The 20,042-nt window shown below is 36.1% G+C and overlaps 1 protein-coding gene across 4 annotated transcripts in view; it reads left to right on the forward strand.

Moving 5' to 3' along the window:
- fz2 (frizzled 2) overlaps positions 1-20,042 on the forward strand; it is a 604,999-nt gene that overhangs the window by 206,037 nt on the left and 378,920 nt on the right. For all 4 annotated transcript variants that reach the window (XM_073986043.1, XM_073986045.1, XM_073986047.1 and 1 more), the window contains one exon: positions 6,540-6,663. The gene's annotated coding sequence lies outside the window, so the exon portion shown is untranslated. The remainder of the gene's footprint in view (positions 1-6,539; positions 6,664-20,042) is intronic.

Below are 20,042 nucleotides of genomic sequence, written 5' to 3' on the forward strand. Positions count from 1 at the left end.
AATAATCTATGATAAACTCCTACAGCGTATGAAGATTTATTGGTAGCAAAAGTATAATCTGAGGTCTTCTATATAACGTCTGGAGACCTGTGAGTTCTTCTGAACATCCATGTAAAGTCTGCTGTACAGCAGCAGAAGGACATTGAGGTATTGTGGCCACTAATAGATGGCGTTATGAGCGCTACGAATTCGAAAAGAATCTATGAAAGCCTCCTACAGCGTATGAAGGCTTGTTGGCAGCAAAGGTATAATCTGAGCTCTTCTGTATGACAACGTCTGGAGGCCTTTAAGTTCTTCTGTACATCCACATAAAGTCTTCTGTACATTAGCAGAAGGACACTGAGGTATTGTGGTCACTAAAAGATGGCATTATGAGCGCTTAAAAATCGAGAATAAATCTATGAAAAACTGTTACAGCGTATGAAGATTTATTGGTAGCAAAAGTATAATCTCAGCTCTTTTGTATAACGTCTATAAGTCTTTGAGTACTTCTGTGCCCTCATATACGGCAGTGGCGCCCATCTGTATTCTGAGGGCGCCCACTGAGTTGTTTTTTATTGTTGGTAGCAAAAGTATAATCTGAGCTCTTCTGGAGGCCTGTCTTAAAGTCTTCTGGACATCAGCAGAAGGCCTTTGAGGTTTTGTGCTCACCAATAGATCTCGTTATGAGCGCTTAGAATTCGAGAAGAATCTATGAAAGACTCCTACAGCGTATGAAGACCTTTTGTGTACCAAAGTATAATCTGAGGTCTTCTGTATAATGCCTGGAGGGTTCTAAGTTCTTTTGTACATCCATATCAAGTCTACTGTACAGTAGCAGAAGTACATTGAGCTATTGTGCTCACTAATAGATGGCTTTATGAGCGCTTACAAATCGAGAAGAATTTGCGAAAGCCTCTTATGGCGTATTAAGACTTATTGGTAGCAAAAGTATCTGATGTCTTCTATATAACGTCTAGAGGCCTTGAGTTCTTCTGTAACACCACAAAAAGTCATTGAAATCTTTAGCATATCCACAGAAGACCACTTAGGTTTATTTGTAGCAACTAAATGCCAAGTAACTTTTTTCTGTAATATCTGTTTAGCAATAGAAAACTCTATGAGTTTATCTGTAACCTCCATGTGGCTGTGTAAGACCTCTAAATTCGTATGTGGTTACTATAAATACGAATGCCTCCAACATCTACAGAAAGCCTGAATTCCTCTAAGCTTTTCTGTGAGGTCATAGGAGGTCAACGATTCAAGAAGCTATGCAAGGTCTCTGACCGAGGTTTACGTGTAGCAAAAAATGTCTCGTGAGCTCCTTTGGAAAACCTTGTGTAGTAATAGCAAGCCTCTGAAGTACAATGTATAGTAACCGAATGCCTCTCAAGTATTTTGTATAACAACACAAATCCTTTGAGTCTTCTGTATAGTAATAAAAGGTATTTAAGGTCTTGTGTGCTAGCAACAGATGGCGAATATTCGTAGCAACCATATAATCTCAGATCTTCTGTACAGCATCTGAAGTCGTTGAGTTTCTTCTGTATAGTCATTAAAGGTCATGTATAGTCTCAGAATTCTTCTGAAGATTGTTTTATAATAACGGAAGGCATCTGAGTATTTTGTGTAATAGCGGAAGTCGTTGGAGGTGTTAAGTTTACCTTTTCTATATAATAAAAGAGGACCTAGTAAGTGCTATGAAAGTCCCTGGCATCTTGTAAAGCCTTATTTGTAGCAAAAGAGTCCTGCTAGTTTTTAGGAAGATCCATGGTGACTTCTGTAAAAAAACGAAGGTTTTCCAGACCTCATATGTACACTAACTGAAATCATTTTAGGCATCATAAAAATATTCGTCGTCTTATGAAGTCTTCTGAGACCTTCTGTTGTCTAGCAATCGAAGAAATCGTTAGGTTTTATGAGGGATTTTTGATGTCTTCCCAATGTGAACAAAAGGCATAAGACTTCGATCGTGTTTTTAAAGAGGTTCTGTTAGCTATCCAAGACCTTCTGTTGTAGTAAGAAGATTTCAAGCAACCATCTACGAAAAACTTCAAGAGGTCTTCTGTCGTAATGATGAATTCAAGACGTTTTCTGGTGTCTATATAAGACCTTAAGATACCTTTGAAAGACCTCAGGAGAAATTCTATAGTCCATCATAGATTTCAAGAGTCTATTAAAAACTTGAAGTTTTTCTACGAAAGGCCTCAAGAGGTCTGTGAAAGACCTCAAAAAGTCTTTTGTTGTCTATTAAAGACCTGAAGTTATCTTCTGTTAACTAAAGAAAGAACTTGAGGGACTTTCCGTGGTATAAACACGACGTTAATAGGTCTTGTAGCGTATAAAGAAGACCTTAAGAAGTATTATGTTGCCTACAGAAAACTTTCAAGGGTCTTCTGTTGTCTAAAGAAGACGTTATGAGATCCTCTGTTATCTATCTGTTATCTTCTGCCGTATAAGGAAGACCTGCTATGAAAAATGTGAAGAGCTCTTTTGTTGTCTTTAGAGGATCACATCGTGTCAAAAATCCTTTCGGTGTCTATAGAAAACTTCTAGCTTCCTTTTGTTGTCTATAGAAGACCCCAAGATGTTTTCTGTTGTCTACGAAACATCTTAAGAGGGCTTCTGTTATCTACAGTAGAGGTGTGTTGTCAGTGAAAGGCTTCAAAAGGTTTGCTGATGTCAGTGAAAGATCTGGAGAAGTCTTGTGTTGTCTAAAGAAGGCATCAAAAGGTCTTCTGTTGTCCACAGAAGATATCAAGAGGTCTTCACTTGTCTACAGAAGATCTCAAGAGGTCTTCACTTGTATAAAGGTCTTCACTTGTATAGAGGTCTTCACTTGTATAATAGAAGACCTCAAAAAGTCTTTTGTCGCCGACAGAATATTTCAAAAGGTCTTCTGTTGTCTTTGAAAGACCACAAGAGGCCTTCTGTTGTCTATGAAAGACGTCTAGGAGCCTTCTGTTGTCGATAGAAGGCCTCAAGAGTTAATTTGTTGTCTAAAGAAGACCTCAAGTGATCTACTGTCGCCTATAGAAAACCTCAAAAGGTCTTCTGTGGTGTTTGAAAGGCCTCAAGAGGTCTTCTGGTGTGTATAGAAGAACATAAGATGTCTCTGAAAGACCTCAAAAGGTCTTCTGTTGTTTTTGAAATACCTCAAGAGGTCTTCTCTTGTCTATGAAGGGTCTTCTGTTGTCCACAAAAGGTTTTCTGTTTTCCACAGAGGATCTCAAGAGGTCTTCACTTGTATAAAGAAGACCACAGTAGGTCATCTGTTGTTAATACAGGACCTCAAGAGGTCTTCTGGCGCCTACGGAAGATTTCAAAAGGTCTTCTGTTGTCTATGAAAGGCCTATAGAGGCCTTCTGTTGCATATAGAAGACCTCAAGAGTTTATCTATTATCTAAAGAAGACCTCAAGAGTTAATTTGTTGTCTATAGAAGACCTCAAATGGTTTACTGTCGCCTATAGAAGACCTCAAAGGTCTTCTGTTGTCTCTGAAAGGTCGCAAGAGGTCTTCTGGTGTGTATAGAAGAACATAAGATGTCTCTGAAAGACTTTAAGAGGTCTTCTGTTGTCTATAAAGGATCCCAAGAGGGCTTCTGGTGTCTATAGAAGACTTCAAGAGGTCTTCTGTTGTCTCTGAAGCACCTGAAGGTCTTTTGTTGTCAAGAAAGACCTCTAGAGGTCTTCTGGTGTCTATAGAAAACCATAAGATGACTCTGAAAGACCTCAAAAGGTCTTCTGTTGTTTTTGAAATACCTCAAGAGGTCTTCTCTTGTCTATGAAGGGTCTTCTGTTGTCCACAATAGGTTTTCTGTTTTCCACAGAGGATCTCAAGAGGTCTTCACTTGTATAAAGAAGACCACAGTAGGTCATCTGTTGTTAATACAGGACCTCAAGAGGTCTTCTGGCGCCTACGGAAGATTTCAAAAGGTCTTCTGTTGTCTATGAAAGGACTATAGAGGCCTTCTGTTGCATATAGAAGACCTCAAGAGTTTATCTATTATCTAAAGAAGACCTCAAGAGTTAATTTGTTGTCTATAGAAGACCTCAAATGGTTTACTGTCGCCTATAGAAGACCTCAAAGGTCTTCTGTTGTCTCTGAAAGGTCGCAAGAGGTCTTCTGGTGTTTATAGAAGACCATAAGATGTCTCTGAAAGACTTCAAGAGGTCTTCTGTTGTCTATAAAGGACCCCAAGAGGTCTTCTGGTGTCTATATAAGACTTCAAGACGTCTTCTGTTGTCTCTGAAGCACCTGAAGGTCTTTTGTTGTCTATGAAGAAACTGTGTCTATATAAGTCCATAAGATGTCTCTGAAAGACCTCAAGAGGTAGTCTGTTGTCTCTGAAGCACCTGAAGAGGTCTTTTGTTGTCTGTACAAGGCCTCCAGATTTTTTTGTTGTCTTTAGAAAACCTATGCTGTTGTCAAGGAAAGACCTCAAGAGGTCTTGTGTTGTCTAAAGAAGATCTCAAAAGGCATTCTGTTGTCAAGACCTCAAGAGGTTTTCTGTTGTCTATTGTAGACCTCATCGGGTCTTTTGTTGTCTAAAGAAGAACTTAAGAGGTTTGCTGTTGTCTACGAAAAATCTCCATGACCTCGCCTGTTGTCTATAGAAGACCTAAAGTGATGTTTAGAAGACTTCAAGTGGTCTATAGAAGACTTCGAAAGGTTTTGTCTATACGAAACCTCAAGAGGTCTTCTGTTGTCAAAAGAAGACCTCAACATGTTTCCTTTCTAGAAAGGCCATCAAGAGAACTTCTGTTAGCTATAGAAGATCTCAGGAAGATCTTATGTTGCATTCAAAAGAATTCGGGAGGTAACTCAAGAAATTTTCTTCCTTTGTTGATGACCTCATGATGTCTTTAATCTATAGAGGGAAGGTCTGCTGTGGTCTACAGAAGACCTGAAGTGGTGTATAGAAGATCTCAAGTGGTATACATCACACGTTTTCTGTTGTCTTTGGGAAACCCCACGAGGTCTTAAGTTGTCTATGAATGACTTCAAGAGGTTTTCTGTCGTTAAAAGAATACCTCAAGATGTTTTCTGTCTAGAGAGACCCGTTATTTACAGAATACCTGATTTTGTATTCAAAAGAACTCAGGAGGCTTCTGGTGTCTATAAAACACCTCAAGACGAATTATGTCTTCATGGTGCCTCAGGTGGTCTTATGGAGTCTATAAAAGACTTCTGTGGTATTTTGTTGTCTATAAGGCACCTGCCTATAGAATACCTAAAAATGTCTTATCTATATGAAGGGTCTAAGAGCACCTCTCTATATAATACCTCAAAATATCTTTTGCCTCTGAAGGCCTTCAAGAGGTCTGATTTTGTCTGTGGAAAATTTCAATAAATCGGAGTTTTGCCTAGAGAATGCTTCGATATTATTTTATTTATAGGAATCTTCATGAGGTCTTATATTGTGTGGAAACACTAGACGACCCTAGGAAGTATTTTTTTCGTCTAAAAGACCTCCTAAGATCTTTTTGTCTATAGGAGAATTCAGTATTTCTTCTTTTATCTGTAGAAATACTTAAGAGGTGTTATGCTGTCTATATTTGTCCCTATGGGCACCATGGTAGTACATTGGATATCACACTTTATACTACATACCTGAGTTAGACTTCCATATAAATCAATATTTCAGCGGAGACATAAACCCCTCAGTTTTATAACGACTGTCATTACCTGAATATTTCCGACAGGTAAAACTTCTCATTTGGAGTTTAAATTTAAATCGGAATTAAGAGAAGTCTCGCACCTTGCCTCTTCGTGGACACTTGTAGAAAGGGGTTTTTTAAATAATAATTCTTGCGCCTAATAATATGTTTATTATTTTTAATTTATAAACCTACCCTCCAAATATATATGAGAGCGTCAAAGGTTATGCAAAAACCAACCCTCCATATATATTTGAGCGTCAAAGGTTGTGCAAAGATGCAAATGTGTTTCTTATACATTTTTAATACTACAATTTCTCTCTACCCTAGTCTCTTCAAATGTCATATCACACTCAATCGATAATTACACCTAAAAGTATGCTAGCATATTGCAATTTGCAATACATTTTTTCTTTACAATTTATGTTTAATGCATTCGATTATTGCTTTAAAATATTATTGTATTTCTTCAACTCCCTTCTCTCTTCTTTAAAGTTATTACAATGAAAATCCTCAGTAATTCTAATAATTTGCATAATTTTATAGTGTTTAGTATTATTACTATAATTATCATTACTACTATTCTAAACACAAAACATAATTGGCAATCATAAGGAAGAGAAGTGGTGAAAGAAGAAGAGGTCCTACAATAATTTACACCTAAAATTTCCTCTGCAAAGAAATCTCTGTTCCGGTATTTCCATGTTAACACACCTGTTTTATTTGAATAAGATTTCTTCTCATTTACCTCTCACCGCTTTCTCCTAAAACTATGCATTTAAATTTAACAAAATTAATACAAATGATACTCATTTTCGTTTGTGTATGCCTACTAATGAACTTTAATTATATTGGGTTGTGTGCGTGTGTTTTTACCCCGGTCTTTTGTTCATTTTTAGCTTTTAACAACACCAACAATAACACTAAAAAGGAAGCAAGAATATTAAGCAGCAACGCCAGCAACATCAGGAAATACGGAAGTACACCGAAAACAACAACAGCAATAACAACGTCCATTAAAAGGTATGTACAATGACCGAACCTAAACCAAAATCATATCACATTTCCATATTTTAATTATTCTCTTGGTATAATGAAACAAATTTCGATTGTTGTCCAAAGGATCCCTTTTTTGTTGGTTGGTTGGGTGGCAAAAAGGTAAATAGAAGAGAATGTTAAAGTGTTAACTCAACTCATACTCGAATTTCCATGAAGTCAGACAGCCAGCCAGCCAGTCTGTCCAGTCCAATTCTCTTAACCACCCTTAATTACAAGCAATTAATATTATAACACATCAAAGTGAAACTAGAAACAGAAACCCGCACAGGGACACGTGGAAGAAGTTAGGCTGACAGAAAAATGGGTGTTGGATAAATAAATATGAAATGGTCGAAGAGCGTAAAGCATAAAGTCTAAAAGACAATTAGATAATCATAATGTTAACCCTTTGTGAGGAAGAAGGGCTTTTTTCAGAAGCATGTTCGTGTAAAGCAAAATAAATTAAAAAGTATGAGAGACAATCCGAGATTTTCAAACCACAAAAAGTGGATATTTTATAAATGATTTTTGAAGAAGCAGAATTCAACGATCAGTCCACAAATTAAAAATTGTAGGTGCTTCATAGAATATTTCCATTATGTATTTAGAACCGAACTTCTGAAAATTAAAGCAGAGCTGGCAAACTATCGATATCCGCAACATTTGATAGTTTTGATATTTTCATTGCAAACTATCGATACCATCGCCGCTTCGTTTCAACACACAGTGGAAAGAGGTGACAAATATGTTTGTAGATCTGAAATTGCCAGTATTGGTTCCGAAAAATCGACTTTGTAGGTCCGATTTTGGTTATAGTTCCCATATAATGGTTCTGCATGCTATAGCGTATTTTGAGATGTTTAGACACATTTGCACTTTCTAAGAATATGTCTGTTTCAGAACTTCATGAATCTATTAATTTTTACTATTTTTTTAATATTAGAAAGGACACTCAAAAACATTTCTTCTGGCTTTTATACCAAGTGATTTAAGGCGAACTGAACCAAAATAATTAATATTTAATTTTATATTTGACTACTATCGACATCAGCAACATCAATATGCTTCTATTTCTGTGAGAAAATTTCGCGATTATCCGATCAAAATTCCGACCTGTAGTGTTATTGCAGAAAAAGTGGAAAAAAGGGATGTATTACCGACTATTGCGATATCTCCTTTATTTGACCACCTACGCCAACCTACTTTGCATAATTTTAAAGACGGGATTTTCTACTTTCTTAGTCAGGCTTTACTTTTAGATGGTCCATAACCAAAGGGGTGATATTCGTCATTATAATTAAAATCGCAAAACTGAAAATTTGGGTTTTATTTGCGACTATTGTGATATCTTCGTTGTTTGATCACCTACAAGAACCTACTTTACATCATTAGAAAAGTGTTATTTTCTACTTTTATTGTCAGGCCTTGCTTTTGATATATGTCTTATAGAAGCTGAGATATTCGCTTTGGAAGAAAAACCTTGTCTTTTTATCCAAATAAGTTTTTTGCCCATTCCGACCCCTAAATATTATCCGACCATCACCAAAATCAATAGGCTTCTTCCCCTCCGGGACCCCCATCAACATCAAAATTTCGTGACGATCCGATCAAAATTTCGACCTGTAGCGTGATTAAAAGCAGTAGTTGCAAAGTGAGGCTTCGGGCAAAAACTCATTAAACTTATACACAGGGTGATTCAGTCATTAGCCTAGACACACACCTTCGTTATGTAATCGATGTTCACCATACGCAAGACATAAACCAACTGCCGATAATAAATTCACACAAATTGTTATACTTCAACATTTTACACAAGATGGCGCCAGTGTTGTAGAAGGAAGTTTTTGAACCAAAACGTAGAGTTGCTAATCAGATGCATGTAGTTTTTGAAGAGCAGAGAAAGCTAATTTTGTTCTACTCTGCAGTACTAGGTAACTGAAGAATCGGATATTAAACCCAAATAACCACTGTAGGCGTCAGTTTCAGTCGTTAGGATAGACACAAATATTCGGTGCTTCTATAGACCCTTTCTGAAAGAAAGAGTGTTTCTATAAAACGTTTCTGAAGAGAAGGTGCTTCTATAAAACCTTTCTGAAACAAAGGATGCTCTCATAGACACTTTCAGAAACAAAGGGTGCTCTTATAAACCCTTTCTGAAAGAAGGGGTACTCTTGTAGAAAGAAAGGGTGTATAAGAGCACCCTTTCTGAAAGAAAGAGTGCTCCTATAGACCTTTTTCTGAAAGAAAGGGTGCTCTTATAGACCCTTTCTGAAAGAAAGGGTGCTTCTATAGTCCCTTTCTGAAAGAATGGGTGCTTCTATAGACACCTTCTGATAGAAAGGGTGATTCTATACACACTTTCTGAGAGAAAGGGTGCTCTAGTAGACCTATTCTGAGAGAAAGGGTGCTTCTGTAGACTCTTTCTAAAATAAAGGGTGCTTCTATAGACCCTTCCTGACAGAAAGGGTGCTTCTATAGACTCTTCCAGAAAGAAAGGGTGCTTCTATACACCCTTCCTGAAAGAAAGGGTGCTTCTTTATATCCATTCTGAAAGAAAGAATGCTTCTATAAACCCTTTCTAAAAGAAAGGGTGCTTCTATAGACCCTTCCTAAAAGAAACGGTGCTTCTATAGACTCTTCATGAAAGAAAGGGTGCTTCTATAGACTCTTCCTGAAAGAAAGGGTGCTTCTATATATCCATCCTGAAAGAAAGGGTGCTTCTATAGACGCTTTATGAAAAAAGGGTGCTTCTAAAGACCGTTCCTGAAAGAAAGGGTGCTTCTGTAGACCCTTTCTAAAAGAATGGGTGCTTCTGTAGACCCTTTCTAAAAGAATGGGTGCTTCTATAGACCTTTCCTGACAGAAAGGGTGCTTCTAAAGGCTCTTCCTGAAAGAAAGGGTGCTTCTATAGATTCTTCCTGAAAGAAAGGGTGCTTCTATATACCCTTCCTGAAAGATAGAGTGCTTCTATATACCCTTCCTGAAAGATAGAGTGCTTCTATAGACCCTTCCTCAAATAAATGGTGCTCTTATAGACCCTTTCTGAGAGAACGGGTACTTCTATAAACACTTTCTGAAAGAAAGGGTGCTTTTATTGAACCTTTCCAAAAGAAAAGGTGTTTTTATAGACCCTTTCTAAAAGAAAGTGTGCTCTTATAGACCCTTTCTAAAAGAAAGGGTGTTTTTATAGACTCTTTCTGAAAGAAAAGGTGCTCCTATACACCCTTCCTAAAATAAAGGGTGCTTCTATAGACTATTCTGAAAGAAAGGGTACTTCTATAGACTCCTCCTGAAAGAAAGGGTGCTTCTATAGACCCTTCCTGAAAGAAAGGGTGCTTCTATAGACCCTTCCTGAAAGAAAGGGTGCTTCAATAGACCCTTCCTGAAAGAAAGTGTGCTTCTATAGACCCTTTCTGAAAGAACGGTGCTTCTATAGACCCTTCCTGAAAGAAAGGGTGCTTCTATACACCCTTCCTGAAAGAAAGGGTGCTTCTATAGACTCTTCCTGAAAGAAAGGGTGCTTCAATAGAGCCTTCCTGAAAGAAAGAATGCTTCTATATACCCTTTCTAAAAGAAAAGGTGCTCCTATAGACCCTTCCTTAAATAAAGGGTGCTTCTATAGACTATTCTGAAAGAAAGGGTACTTCTATAGACTCCTCCTGAAAGAAAGGGTGCATCTATAGACCCTTCCTGAAAAAAAGGGTGCTTCTATAGACCCTTCCTGAAAGAAAGGGTGCTTCAATAGACCCTTCCTGAAAGAAAGAATGCTTCTATAGACCCTTTCTAAAAGAAAGGGTGCTTCTATAGACCCTTCCTAAAAGAAACGGTGCTTCTATAGACTCTTCCTGAAAGAAAGGGTGCTTCTATAGACTCTTCCTGAAAGAAAGGGTGCTTCTATATATCCATCCTGAAAGAAACGGTGCTTCTGTAGACCCCTTCTGAAACAAAGGGTGCTTGTATAGAACCTTTTTGAAAGAAAAGGTGCTTCTATAGACGCTTTATGAAAGAAAGGGTGCTTCTAAAGACATTTTCTGAAAAAATAGAGCTTCTATAGACCCTTCGTGAAAGAAAGGGTGCTTCTGAAGACCCTTTCTGAAAGAACGGTGATTCTATGGATCCTTTCTGAAATAAAGGTGCTCCTATACACTCTTCCTCAAATAAAGGGTGCTTCTATAGACTATTCTGAAAGAAAGGGTACTTCTATAGACTCCTCCTGAAAGAAAGGGTGCTTCTATAGACCCTTCCTTAAAGAAAGGGTGCTTCTATAGACCCTTCCTGAAAGAAAGGGTGCTTCAATAGACCCTTCCTGAAAGAAAGTGTGCTTCTATAGACCCTTTCTGAAAGAACGGTGCTTCTATAGACCCTTCCTGAAAGAAAGGGTGCTTCTATATATCCATCCTGAAAGAAGCGGTGCTTCTGTAGACCCCTTCTGAAACAAAGGGTGCTTGTATAGAACCTTTTTGAAAGAAAAGGTGCTTCTACATACGCTTTCTAAAAGAATGGGTGCTTCTATAGACACTTTCTAAAAGAAGGGGTGCTTCTATAGACGCTTTATGAAAGAAAGGGTGCTTCTAAAGACACTTTCTGAAAAAATAGAGCTTCTATAGACCCTTCCTGAAAGAAAGGGTGCTTCTGAAGACCCTTTCTGAAAGAAACAGAGCTTCTATAGACCCTTCATGAAAAAAGGGTGCTTCTAAAGACATTTCCTGAAAGAAAGGGTGCTTCTGTAGACCCTTTCTAAAATAAAGGGTGCTTCTATAGACCCTTCCTGACAGAAAGGGTGCTTCTATAGACTCTTCCTGAAAGAAAGGGTGCTTCTATAGACCCTTCCTGAAAGAAAGGGTGCTTCTATAGACTCTTCCTGAAACAAAGGGTGCTTTTGGAGACCCTTCCTGAAACAATGGGTGCTTTTATAGACCCTACCTGAAACAAAGGGTGCTTTTATAGACCCTTCCTGAAACAAAGGGTGCTTTTATAGACCCTTCCTGCAAGAAAGGGTGCTTCTGTAGACCCTTCCTGAAACAAAGGGTGCTTTTATAGACCCTTCCTGCAAGAAAGGGTGCTTCTGTAGACCCTTCCTGAAAGAAAGGGTTCTTCTATAGACCCTTCCTGAAAGAAAGAGTGCTTTTACAGACCCTTCCTGAAAGAAAGGGTGCTTCTATAGCCACTTCCTAAAAGAAAGGGTGCTTCTATAGCCACTTCCTAAAAGAAAGTGTGCTCCGATAGGTCCTTTCCGAAAGAAAGGGTGCTTCTATAGTCTCTTCCTTCTATATATCCATCCTGAATGAAAGGGTGCTTCTATATACCCTTCCTGAAAGAAACGGTGCTTCTATGAACCCTTTCTGAAAGAAAGTGTTCTTCTATAGACCCTTCCTGAAACAAAGGGTGCTTCTGTAGACCCTTTCTGAAACAAAGGGTGCTTGTATAGATCCTTTTTGAAAGAAAAGGTGCTTCTATGGTGCCTTTCTGAAAAAAGCGTGCTTCTATAGCCCCTTTCTGAAAGAAAGGGTGCTTCTTTTACCTCTCTTAAGTAATTTGTGTGGCAAGTAAAAATATAATACTTGTCATTTATTTTTATGATGTAATATAAACAAATATTATTTCATAAATTATTAACCAAGGAACCATTGTGCAATACCCAACTCAAACCTGACAAAATGCTCCATTAGAATAACTATTTAAATAAACTTGTTTACCATTTACACAGTTCAAATGTTGACCTGTGTAAACAAAACTTAATAAAAGAATAGTAAAAACAAATACTATTACGTATATCTTAGGGATAACTAAAAAACAATAACTAAAGTCTACATTTAGGCTGGCTGGAAAAATGCCAATAAAGGTGTGTGTGCGATGGTAGTAATATTGTTAATGGCCATGAATGGCAAATAAAAAACACACAAAATAAAATTTATTAAATATTCAATGTCGATGTTTATTTGTGTTACCTTAAACCCCCTAAAGCAAAAAAAAACCGTTGGCTACATATTTGATATTCTCACATAACGATTTGTTCGTTATTCATTCCATTTTGCAATTTCTTTTTTCGTTCTTGTTCTTCTTGTTGTCTCAACAACAATTTATTGAGGAACGTGTCTGCTACACATCCTTTTCTATGGATTTAAGCGTGCGTTCATCTTTCGTTATTTTTCTCTCCCGTTTACCTTCGTAAAGCTTCATAACGTATTGCTTTACGTTTTTTTACGTTTCTCAAGATATGGCAAAGATTTTGAAAATCCCTAAAATTATGCTAGCATGATTGGGTGTATGTGTGTGTGTGCCAGAGTTTTATTGACGCTCTAATGTTCAATTGACCAAAATTGTGTTGATTTCCTTGTGGGTTGGTGCTTTTTTCTCGTATGTTTTCCTTTTTTTCGTTGCCCTGCCATAAACCTTGTGATTTGTAAGAAATTTCTTTCATTGATTACACTTTTGTGGAATTGCCGTCTCTAGCTCGTTTACTGGTAGCTGGCTGCTTTTAAGGTAATTGTAGTTATCAATTGCTGAAATTTATGTGCCAAAAAGTCAAAGGTTTATTTTTTTGTCTTCATTTCGCTTTTCTTGATTTTTATATCCTTTTATTTGTATGGAATTTTTTAGGAATCAAAAACAGCCATTTATATGAATTTCTTTCAAAAGAACCAATTTGATGGTTTATGATTGTCTCCTGGAATAAAATTCAAGGATTGTAATGCTCTTGTGTGATCAATAAATATTTCAATGGATTATGAGTAGATTTTTTATCACTTTACGGGGATAATAAATGTAATGCTCAGCAGAATTAGGTTGTCCTTACAGAAAAGGGTTCATACATTGAGTAGTTTTTAGCATTAGATTGGTGTTGATAGGAATTTGAAGGAGGCCATAAAACGATCCACAAAAAGTGGATTTTTAAAGACAAATTTTTCAAGGACCTGAACAACACAAAACCTGAATTTTTTTAAAGATAATTTTTTCAAGGAACAGCAAAACAAAAAAAAAAATTAAAGACTATTTTTCAAGGACCAAAAGACTTCTAAACGTGGATCTTTAAAGACATTTTTTCAAGAACCAGAGGACTTCTAAACCTAGATTTTTAAAGACTATTTTTCAAGGACCAAAAGACTTTTAAACTTAGATTTTTACAGACAATTTTTTCAAGGACAAAAAGACTTTTAAACGTTGATTTTTAATGAATTTGTTTTTTCAAGAACCAAAAGACTTCCAAACCTGGATTTTTAAAGACAATTTTTCAAGGACAAAAAGTCTTCTAAACATGGATTTTTAAAGACAATTGTTCAAGGGCCAAAAGACTTCTAAACTTGGATTTTAAAGACAATTTTTTCAAGGACCAAAAGACTTCTAAAGTCTTCTAAACTTGGGTTTTTAAAAATATTTTTATTAAAGGACCAAAAGACTTCTAAATGTTGATTTTTATAGACAAATTTTCAAGGACCAAATGGTTGATTTTTTTATTCAAGGACCAAAAACTCCTAAACGCAAATTTTTAAAGACAATTTTTTCAAGGACCAAAATACCTCTAAACTACGGTTTTTAAAGGAACCAGACACTTCTAAACTTGGATTTTTAAAGAAAATTTTTTCAAGGACCAAAAGACTCCTAAACTTGGATTTTTAAAGGCAATTTCGTCAAGGACCAAAAGACTTTTAAACGTGGATTTTTTTAAGGACGAAAGACTTCAAAACGTGGATTTTGAAAAACAATTTTTTCAAGGACCAAAAGTCTTCTAAACTTGTATTTTTAAAGACAATTTTTTCAAGGACCAAAAGTCTTCTAAACTTGGATTTTTAAAAATATTTTTATTAAAGGACCAAAAGACTTCTAAATGTTGATTTTTATAGACAAATTTTCAAGGCACAAATGATTGATTTTGTTTTATTCAAGGACCAAAAACTCTAAACGCAAAATTTTTAAAGACAATTTTTTCAAGGACCAAAAGACCTCTAATCTTGGATTTTTGAAGATAATTTTTTCAAGGACCAAAAGACTTCTAAACGTGGATTTTTAAAGACAATTTTTCAATGACCAAGAAAACTTCTAATCGTGGATTTTTAAAGACAATTTTTCAAGGACCAAATGTGGATTTTAAAAGATAACTTTTTCAAAGACGAAAGGACCATAAAATGTGGATTTTTTCTTTCTATAGAAAACCTATAGAAGGTCTTCTGTCAGTGGAAGCCTTGTAGAAGTTTAAAGAGTATTGGCAGCTTGTCTGACCTCTGCTCCTGAACATACTGACCTCCTCCATGCCGAGAGCACGTTTTTGTTATGAATGAATAATAATTTCTATATTCTCTTTATAAAATTTGAGCAAAATCTTTTTCATTTCTCTTTCCTTTTCTCTGCTTTAAATTTTGTACCGCTTGTTTACGAGTATTGTTATTACGTATACGTCACATTGCTCTTCTCGTTATTTTCCATTGTGGTTGTTGTTGTGCCTTTTCCATTTTTGTGCCGTTGGCCCAAAAAGGTCCTTAACACTGTTTAACCATTTCGTCGTATTAAGTTTGTTTGTTGTTGGGTTTTACGTCTTTTCTATGATTCGTGTCTGGTGTTGTGTTTTGTTTGTTTCGTTGTTGTTTTTTTTTTTTTTTGGCATTGTCGCACAAAAAAGTGAAGGAGTAATTGAGGAGCTTGTTTTTATGTGTTGGTAAGTGAGTGCTTGGTTGTGTATTGGTGTGTACTTTTTATCGCTGTAAATGTCTCCAAAAGTTGTAATATTTTTCCTTGTTGTTGTTTTTATTTGTTTAAATATGTATTGGTGTGTCGGCGGGTTGAAATTGTTTTGGTATGTGACGCTTGTTTATGTTGCGATTGTTATTTTTTATAACGTCTGTGTAGTTGTTGTTTGTTTGTAGTTGTTGCCGCCGCTGCCACCGCTGCTGTTCCTGCCGTTCCTGTCATTATTTGCCATGGTTGTTGTGCTATTTTGTGGTTTACTAGTTGTTGGGTTGGTTTTTATTTTCCATTATTATTACCCCTCTTTTTCTTGGCAGTCAAATAGTCATTTGCTAACTAACATTGTTGCCACATTTCATTTTTTGGCTGGCTGGGAAATTCTTTTACATTTGGGTAACAAGTATGTGTGTGTTACATAAGATGGTAAACGAGTGTGTGTGTGTGTGTCAGCAGCAGCAGCTCTGCTTGCTGCTTTCGGCATTTACAGAGGAAAAAAGGGAAAATTTTGAAAAGTTGTAAATAAGCAAAGTTTTTGATAAACTTAAGTCGCTTTTTTTGTTGCTTTCCTACCAAGCATACACAGCAATTCGTTATGGGAGGGGGTTAACTTTTCCTGCCCACTCTCTCTCTTGTAATGTCATTGTATTCTTCTTCACTTATTGTTTGTTGTTTTACAAATGTGTTCTGTTTTACATTTTCAAGTTACGTTTTGCCTGTGACTTTGTTTTTCTCCTTCGTTTCATGCCAACCGACCGATCAAATATTCCGGGACCAACTTCTATTTTTTTTCTATGTCTGTATGAGTGAGTGTAAATGTAAGTAAAGTTTATGCAAAACTGTTTGATGAAAGTTTAAATTGTCAATTGAAAGTGATGAAAAGTTTTCTTGATTAATTTTTTTGTTTTGTTTCTTTCTTTCTTCCATTCATCTGCCAACAACAAGTTTTGCCGTTGTTTTTCTTTTCGAATCATTCATTTGCTCATTCATTTCAGGCTTTAGTTCTCTTCAGTTAAGCTTTAGATTTTTTTGAAGTTTGTTCGTTCTGTGGCGTTTCGTAACTTATCAAGTGTTTGAGATTTCATGGTTGGGGGTGCGGAGAAGGGAGAGGGGATAGAGAAGTTTATATTTATTCAACAATGAGACAATAATGTTAACAAATTTTAAGATAATACAATTTGTTGAAGTGTTACTGAAGTTTTGTATATCTTTCAGCTGTTGTTTTGAGTAGATTTTTTGCCTAAAATTAGGCAAATAGAAAATACTTATCGTAGGACGTTGATGTGGACAGAAGTATGTTTCAAAATTACTTCACAGGTTTAATTAAAGTTATCCAGACTGACAAAACTCCTAATACTGAATATCTTGTTGCTTGTGGAAAGAGCTAACAGCTGTTGTTTTGACGCTTTGTGCCTAAAAGTAGGCAACATAATTTTTATAGAAAGAAGACCTTCTTGGTGATTGAAAAAGGTATATTTAAAAATTCACGTTTTGCGGTCTATTTTTGCTTGAAAAATTATCTTTAAAAATCCACGTTTTGTGGTATATTTTTGCTTGAAAAATTTATTTTTAAAAATCCACGTTTTGTGGTCTATATTTGCTTGAAAAATTTATCTTTAAAAATCCATGTTTTGTGGTCTATTTTTGCTTGAAAAAATGTCTTTAAAAATCCAAGTTTAGAGGTCTTTTGGTCCTTGAAAAAATTGTCTATAAAAACCCACTTTTCGAAGCCTCTTGGCCCTTGAAAACATTGCGTTTAAAAATCAATGTTTAGAGGTCTTGTGGTCCTTGGAAAAAATTTCTTGAAAAGTCCAAGTTTAGAAGTTTTTTGGTCCTTGAAAAAATTGTCTTTAAAAATCCACGTTTAGAAGACTTTGTGTCATTAAAAAAATTGTCTTTAAAAATCAACGTTTAGAAGTCTTTTGGTCCTTGAAAAAATTGTCTTTAAAAATTCATGTTTTGGGGTCTTTTGGTGCTTTAAAAAATTGTCTTTAAAGATCCACAGTTTGTGGCCTATTTTTCCTTGAAAATTTTATCTTTAAAAATCCACGTTTTGTGGTCTATTTTTCCATGAAAAATTTACCTTTAAAAATCCACATTTTGTGGTCTATTTTCGCTTGAAAAATCTATCTTTAGAAATACACGTTTTGTGGTCTATTGTCCCTTGAAAAATTATCGTTGTGTAGTGCAGGTCCTTGAAAAATTATCTATAAAAAATCCACGTTTGATGTTGTGCAGGTCCTTGAAAAAATTATATTTAAAAGTCCAAGTTTAGAGATCTTTTGGTCCTTCAAAAAAGTCTTTAAAAATCCAAGCTTAGAGTAATTTTGGTCCTTCAAAAAATTGTCTTAAAAATCCAAGTTTAGGGGTCTTTTGGTGCTTGAAAAAATTGTCTTTAAAAATCCATGTCTAGAGGACTTTTGGTCTTTGAAAAAATTGCCTTAAAAATCCAAGTAAAGAGGTCCTTTGGTCCTTAAAAAAATTGTCTTAAAAAATCCAAGTTTAGAGGAAAAAATTGCCTTTAAAATCCAAGTTAAGAGGTCTTTTGGTCCTCGAAAAAATTGTCTTTCGATCCTTAAAAAAATAGTCTTCAAAAATCCGCGTTTAGAAGTCTTTTGGTCCATGCAAAAGTTGTCTTTAAAAATCCAAGTGTAGAGGCCATTTGGTCCTTGAAAAACTGTCTTTAAAAATCCACGTTTAGAAGTCTTGTGGTCCTTGAAAAAATTGTCTTTCAAAAAAATACTTAAGAAGTCTTTTGGCCCTTGAAAAAATTGTATAGTCCTTGCAAAAATTGCCTTTAAAAATCCATGCTAAGAAGTCTTTTGGTCCTTGAAAAAATTGTCTTTAAAAATCCAAGTTTAGAGGACTTTTAAGACTTTTAAGTAAGAACGGCCTCCACCACAAGTTGTATTGAAGTAAAATGGAATAATTTGTTTCCTTTCGTGTATGAAGAAGAATTAATACTAAATTTCAGCAATTTCGGTAAAACAATGTGAGGCACCATTCTATGGAGGCTATTTTAAAAACGTCGATCTATACCGACAAATTTCTTACGGAAAGTTTTTAGGCTCAAAGAAGACTAAATACCAACTTTCCTATATTTCGGTAAGAGAATGTGGCTAAAACTTCAAAAATACCGAAAATCAAGAAGTACGCTTCTATGGGGATATAGGAAGTCGTGGACCTATACTGATAATACTCTTCTGGAATATTTTATTACTCTTGGAAGACGAAATAACGAATTTCAGCCATTTCGGTTGGATATTGACGTCGCAGTCTTCAGTATTACGAAAATCGGGAGGTACCGTTTTATGGGGGCTATATCGAAACGTGGACCTATACCGACGAATTTTAGTCAGAAATGGGGCAATATGAAAGAGTGGACCTCTATAGACATATTTCTGGCGAACAGTTTTATATCACATTGAAGACTAAATACCAATTTTCAGCCATTTTGGTGGAATATTGAAGACACAACCTTCAAAACACGAAAAATCGGGAGGTACCTTTCTATGGGGGCAATATAAAGGCGAGAACCAATACCGACAAATTTATAGGGGAAGTTTGAGTACCCCCAACGAAGCCTAAATACCAAATTTCAGCCATTTCGGTGGATTATTGAGGCCACAACGTTCAAAATACCGAAAATCGGGAGGTACCGTCCTATGGGGGCTATATGAAGACATGGACCGACACCGACAAAATTCTGGGAGAAAGTTTTGTATCCCTAAAGAAGACTACATGCCAAATTTCAGCCATTTTGGTAGGATAATGAAGCTAAAACCTTAAAAATACCGAAAATCGGGAGGTACCGTTTTATGGGGGCTATATGAAGGTGTGGACCGATACCAACAAAATTCTAGGGGAAAGTTTTATACCCCTAAAGAAAACTACGTACCAAATGTCAGCCATTTCGGAGTGATAATGAAGCGAAAACCTTCAAAATACCGAAAAACGAGAGGTATCGTTCTATGGGGGCTATATGAAGGTATGGACCGACACCGACCAAATTCTGGGAGAAAGTTTTTTACCCCTAAAGGAGACTACGTACCAAATTTCAGCCATTTCGGTGTGATAATGAAGCGAAAACCTTCAAAATACCGAAAAACGGGAGGTACCGTTCTATGGGGGCTATATGAAGGTATGGACCGACACCGACAAAATTCTGGGAGAAAGTTTTGTACCCCTAAAGAAAACTACGTACCAAATTTCAGCCATTGCGGTGTGATAATGAAGCTAAAGCCTTAAAAATACCGAAAATCGGGAGGTACAGTTCTATGGGGGCTATATCAAAACGTGGACCGATATATCCCATTTTCAATACCAACCATTCTGCAAGTAATAGCAACTTCCGTACCAAATTTTGACTCTCTATCTTTAAAATTGCGAGCTGTATCTTGATTTCAACAGACAGACAGACGGACGGACGGACAGACGGACATGGTCAAATCGACATAGAATTTTATGCTGATCAATAATATATATACTTTATAGGGTCTCCGACGAATATTTCGATGTGTTACAAACGGAATGACAAATTGAATTATACCCTCCATATGGTGGAGGGTATAAAAATCCATGCTTAGAGGTCTTCTGGGTCTTGGAAAAATTTTCTTTAAAAATCCAAGTTTAGAGGTCTTTTGCTCCTTAAACAAATTGTCTTTAAAAATCCAAATTTAGAGGACTTT

This window comes from Musca autumnalis, unplaced genomic scaffold (genome assembly GCF_047663935.1).
Source record: "Musca autumnalis isolate F117 unplaced genomic scaffold, ASM4766393v1 scaffold_4, whole genome shotgun sequence".
Taxonomy (NCBI): domain Eukaryota; kingdom Metazoa; phylum Arthropoda; class Insecta; order Diptera; family Muscidae; genus Musca; species Musca autumnalis.